Below are 6,000 nucleotides of genomic sequence, written 5' to 3' on the forward strand. Positions count from 1 at the left end.
GCCATCTAGAGATTGTTTAACCAGTAAGAGTACTCTAAGGACAACATGATTCACTCTATTTTTTATTATTATTATTGTAGCCCTGGAATATTTGTCGTCTACTAATCTGGAATGACTACACACCTGTCAGCATGCCTATGGTTATCAGCGTTGCTCATGCATCCAAACATGGATGTACATTTCCATACAACTTGCACTCTTACAAGAAAAATTTTCATGGACGGGTGTAAAATCTTGTTCTTGGAATTGGCTTGATGCGAACTTTAATTTAGAGTTTAACAAAGCGTTTTAAAAAAAAATCAAGGACCATGCTGGTTTTATCTACGTGTACCTGAAAAAAGTGGTTTAATCAATTTGCCATTCACATTACATTGATTATTCTGAGAAGGAAAGTAGTGCAGATTACACTTTGCAATTTTGATGGCTCCTCCACCTAACGCACGTAATTTGTCTATGGTGTACTTTCATTTTTCCTACCCATGACCATTCAAAACTAGAGAAAATAATGTTTGTGGTTTAGTTTTCGGTTGCTTAATTCAGTTGGTATTTATTTAATATAAGTTATTTTGCAAAAGATTGATATTTTTGTAGTGATAATAAACTTTTTAGTGGATTGATAATGCACTTACAACAAAGATGGACGCGTATGTTCTCTTGTAGAATAAGTGCAATTAATTTACAAATTATATGAAAATCAGATGCTACAATTGATGGCTAATAAGAGATAAAAATTTGAATTTATCCAATGCAAGACAACTTAACAAGAAGTCAAGAAGAATCATTGACCTTGCGGTTCTAGCGAGAGCATGGAAAAAAGCAATGTTTTCAGGCTACAAACCTAAGAGAAGATGGCGCAAGCATATTTTTTCACCTTAATTAGAATCAACGTGTGCCCTAGGACATGCTGGGTCTATATATTAGTTTCTTGATGTAGGAGGTTATGCAATTATCTTCCATTCACCCGGTGATAAGGCCCACACACAATGGTTCCAGTAGGTCCTTTTATCAAGTCTACGTGGGTAAGTATGCGATTATGTAGGTCTTCCATACTTTATTTTCCTGGTGCTCATCTCTGCAAATTATGCCTTGGTCCATCAAAAAAAGTGGTGCCGTTGAGATCGCAGATTTTAGGATGATCAATCTGAGTCATGCAATAATAAAATTCATTTCCAGGATGATGGCCACCTCCCAAGTTCATGTTCATCCGAAATCTGTGAGGCTTCTCTACCGCCCGCGCCATAAACCCACCTTATTGTTGAAGGTATAGATATAAATACGTCTTTGATTCGGCAGACGTGTCTACCTGATGACTTCGTGAGGTATACTGGATTTCCAACTCTGGTTTTGGGTTTTAAAAATTACATCTACATTTTGTGTTTTTTTTTCACATTGGAGCATCGATGAAATAGGCTCGGTAGGGGGCAACAGTACGGAATGCCTTCTCTTCACTTTCGTTTGTCATCAGCAATGGGCAGGGCGAAGGTCATTGTTTTCTTAGCAATGATGCTTGTTTTAAATGTTGCTTCCCACATGATCCAACAAATGTTCTATACAAATTATGCAGTATTGTTAACTCATGGGCGATGTTGCAGAAAAGCCAACACATAAGAAATATCGAGGGTGGCGTAGAGAAGTTGAAGGAAGGCGTGATCTCAGAAGCGTATGCGCGAAGAATGATGTGATATGGTCTGTTTGCAAGGTTTGGGTGGTACCAGGCTGCGATTGAAATGGTCCTTTTGCATCGAGTCATGCTTTAAGTTGGTTCTCAGTGGATGAAAATGTATGTAAACTTGGCTGTGTCTTGTAGGTTGGCTGCTTTTCTTACTTTCTTTCGATTTTGTTGCTTGTAAAATAATGGCAGTTTCTGTCATGAAAATCTATGAGAGGAGACTTGTTTCGTAAAAAAAAATGAGCAGGGTCAGTTGACAACTTGACATGTAGCTACTAGCTAGCAAGCGGTGGGCGGTCAACCTAAATGTTTCAGCCGCTGGAGTCGTCACCACCGAGCTCACCCTCCTCCTCTAGCATGTAGTGCTCTGTCGTATCGTTGTTCTGGACTTGCCAATCACTAGTGTTAGACAATGCACACGCCGAGCATGTCATTAGGATTTTCCACAAGGAAGTATACCTTCTCACCGGGCAACACATCAACCTAACGAAAGTCCCATCCAGAAAAAAGGGTCAAATGCTTAAAAGGGGAAAAAGCTGGAGTAAATTTCACTAAAATGGGTTATTTGTGTCGATTAATACACAACAAGGGGTAAGAAGAAGCATTAAATCTTAATTCTTGGAGAATAAGAGCACTTTTATTTGTCAGGTTTATTTTTTTCGACAAAGAGTAGGCATTACAGATGCACCCATCCAAAAAACAAAGAAGAATTACAAAAAAAAAAAGTCGAGTGATCAATTCGGCACTAACACCTCCAGGCAGCGCCCAGTTTCTTCAAAAACGATGCCTCCCCAAGAAGAAAATAGTGCACAAGCGCCGTCGTCTCCCGATCATAGATTTTAGGTTTTCACCCCGAAGAAAGTCCTTGCTCTCAAAACAATGCCTTCAACAAGGTCAGACCTTGAATTTTCAACCTGAAAGGTAAGACTTGAGCTTCGCCATTGTTGCCGCCCTCACTGGCAAGCCACTGCTTCAAGTCACGAATCACCAAGTCTATTCCTCATCGCCCACCAGACTCAAACCACCATCGCTAGTCATCAGATCTCGGCTTTCATGACATTCTCCGCCAGCACCATGGAACGAGAACATGCCCCATGATATTAACAACCAGCAGAGCTTCGAAGCGCTCCCTCTGAAACCAAACGGTCAGAGAAAAAAGATGGGTGCGCACGACCGAATTCCACCCGATCTAGCCATCTCCAGGCATGAATCGTCAATTGGAGTTCGCCAGCGGAGCCTTCCGAAACAGAACACTTCAGTCAGATCAATGGTAACATCCATCTGGCAGCTCTTCATCTTGGAGCGAGTTTGAACCCTAGGACAGCCACCTTTATTCGAAACCAGGATAGGCAGCCCCCACACTACCTTTTGTCCGCATGCACTCCAAGTTTGGAAGCAATACACCAATGGCACGCCAGCGGAGAAGCCACAGTTAGCGTCGCCTGCAAGCAACCGCCAAGACCACGAGCTTGTCCCCCCGTAGACTCTCCAGGCGCATCACCTCCAAACCCCGGTCACCGCACCGTCCACCATAGCCATGGCGACCGCCGCCACCAAGATCCAATAGGGCCGCCGCCTGAGATCCCGCACCCGCCTAGCTCATCGACGGCGACACCACCTCGGTGCCCATGCGTCAGCGTAGCCAGGTGCCGCCATGATGCCCACAACCTCGACGACAAGCCTGGAGTCCACACATGACGGATCCGGGTCCGCCGAAGGCAGCCATGGGGCGTGGCCAACAGGCAGCACCAACGACCCATCCATCGAAGGGGGATCACTGTTGGAAGGCCACGGCACCTCGCTGCCGCCGATGCTCGGTATCGTCACCGCTGCCGCGAGATCGACTGGTCGTCGCCCGGAGAAGGAGGCCCTGCCGCTGATGGCGTGTAAGACACACGTCCGTTGGGAACCCCAAGAGGAAGGTGTGATGCGTACAACAGCAAGTTTTCCCTCAGAAAGAAACCAAGGTTATCGAACTAGTAGGAGCCAAGAAGCACGTTGAAGGTTGTTGGTGGAGGAGTGTAGTGCAGCGCAACACCAGGGATTCCGGCGCCAACGTGGAACCTGCACAACACAATCACAGAACTTTGCCCCAACGTAACAGTGAGGTTGTCAATCTCACCGGCTTGCTGTAAACAAAGGATTAGATGTATAGTGTGGATGATGATGGTTGTTTGCGAAGAACAGTAAAGAACAATTGCAGCAGATTGTATTTCAGATGTAAAGAATAGGACCGGGGTCCACAGTTCACTAGTGGTGTCTCTCCCATAAGATAGCAGATGTTGGGTGAACAAATTACAGTTGGGCAATTGACAAATAAAGAAGGCATAACAATGCACATACATATATCATGATGAGTACTATGAGATTTAATCAGGGCATTACGACAAAGTACATAGACCGCTATCCAGCATGCATCTATGCCTAAAAAGTCCACCTTCAGGTTATCATCCGAACCCCCTCCAGTATTAAATTGTAAACAACATACAATTGCATTAAGTATGGTGCGTAATGTAATCAACACAAATATCCTTAGACAAAGCACCGATGTTTTATCCCTAGTGGCAACAGCACATCCACAACCTTAGAACTTTCTGTCACTGTCCCAGATTTAATGGAGGCATGATCTTTCTATCACACATCGATCCAGAGGCGATCATGGCGATGAAGAGACCTCCGGGAGATGATTCCCCTCTCCGGCAGGGTGCCGGAGGCGATCTCCTGAATCCCCCGAGATGGGATTGGTGGCGGCGGCGTCTCTGGAAGGTTTGCCGTATCGTGGCTCTCGGTACTGGGGGTTTCGCGACGAAGACTTTAAGTAGGCGGAAGGGCAGGTCAGGAGGCGTCAGGGGGGCCCACACAACGGGCCGGCGCGGCCAGGGCTTGGGCCGCGCCGCCCTGTTGTCTGGCCACCTCGTGGCCCCACTTCGTTTACTCCTTGGACTTCTGGAAGCTTCGTGCAAAAATAGGACCCTGGGCGTTGATTTCGTCCAATTCCGAGAATATTTCCTTACTAGGATTTCTGAAACCAAAAACAGCAGAAAACAGCAACTGGCTCTTCGGCATCTCGTCAATAGGTTAGTGCCGGAAAATGCATAATAATGACATATAATGTGTATAAAACATGTGAGTATCATCATAAATGTAGCATGGAACATAAGAAATTATAGATACGTTTGGGACGTATCAAGCATCCCCAAGCTTAGTTCCTACTCGCCCTCGAGTAGGTAAACGATAACAAAAATAATTTCTGAAGTGACATGCTATCATAATCTTGATCATACTATTGTAAAGCATATGAGATGAATGCAGTGATTCGAAGCAATGATGAAGATAATGAGTAAACAAGTGAATCATATAGCAAAGTCTTTATGAATAATACTTTCAAGACAAGCATCAATAAGACTTGCATAAGAGTTACTCATAAAGCAATAAATTCAAAGTAAAGGCATTGAAGCAACACAAAGGAAGATTAAGTTTCAGCGGTTGCTTTCAACTTCAACATATTTATCTCATGGATAATTGTCAACACAAAGCAATATAACAAGTGCAATAAGTAAACATGTAAGAATCAATGCACACAGTTGATACAAGTGTTTGCTTCTAAGATAGAAGGAATAGGCAAACTGACTCAACAATAAAGTAGAAGATATGCCCTTCGCAGAGGGAAGCATTGATTACTATATTTGTGCTAGAGCTTTTCATTTTGAAAACAAGAAACAATTTTGTCAACGGTAGTAATAAAGCATATGTGTTATGTATAAGATATCCTATAAGTTGCAAGCCTCATGCATAGTATACTAATAGTGCTCTCACCTTGTCCTAATTAGCTTGGATTAACACTGATTATCATTGCATAGCATATGTTTCAACCAAGTGTCACAAAGGGGTACCTCTATGCCGCGTGTACAAAGGTCTAAGGAGAAAGCTCGCATTGGATTTCTCGCTTTTGATTATTCTCAACTTAGACATCCATACCGGGACAACATAGACAATAGATAATGGACTCCTCTTTAATGCATAAGCATTCAACAACAGTTAATATTCTCATAAGAGATTGAGTATTAATTGTCCACACTGAAACTTCCACCATGAATCATGGCTTTAGTTAGCGGCCCAATGTTCTTCTCTAACAGTATGCATACTCAAACCATTTGATTGTGAAAACCGCCCTTACATCAGACAAGACGAACATGCATAGCAACTCACATGATATTCAACAAAGGTAAAAGAGTTGATGGCGTCCCCGAAACATGGTTACCGCTCAACAAGCAACTTATTAAGAAATAAGACACATAAGTACATATTCTTCACCACGATAGTTTTTAAGC

This window comes from Lolium rigidum, chromosome 1 (genome assembly GCF_022539505.1).
Source record: "Lolium rigidum isolate FL_2022 chromosome 1, APGP_CSIRO_Lrig_0.1, whole genome shotgun sequence".
NCBI classification, from domain to species: domain Eukaryota; kingdom Viridiplantae; phylum Streptophyta; class Magnoliopsida; order Poales; family Poaceae; genus Lolium; species Lolium rigidum.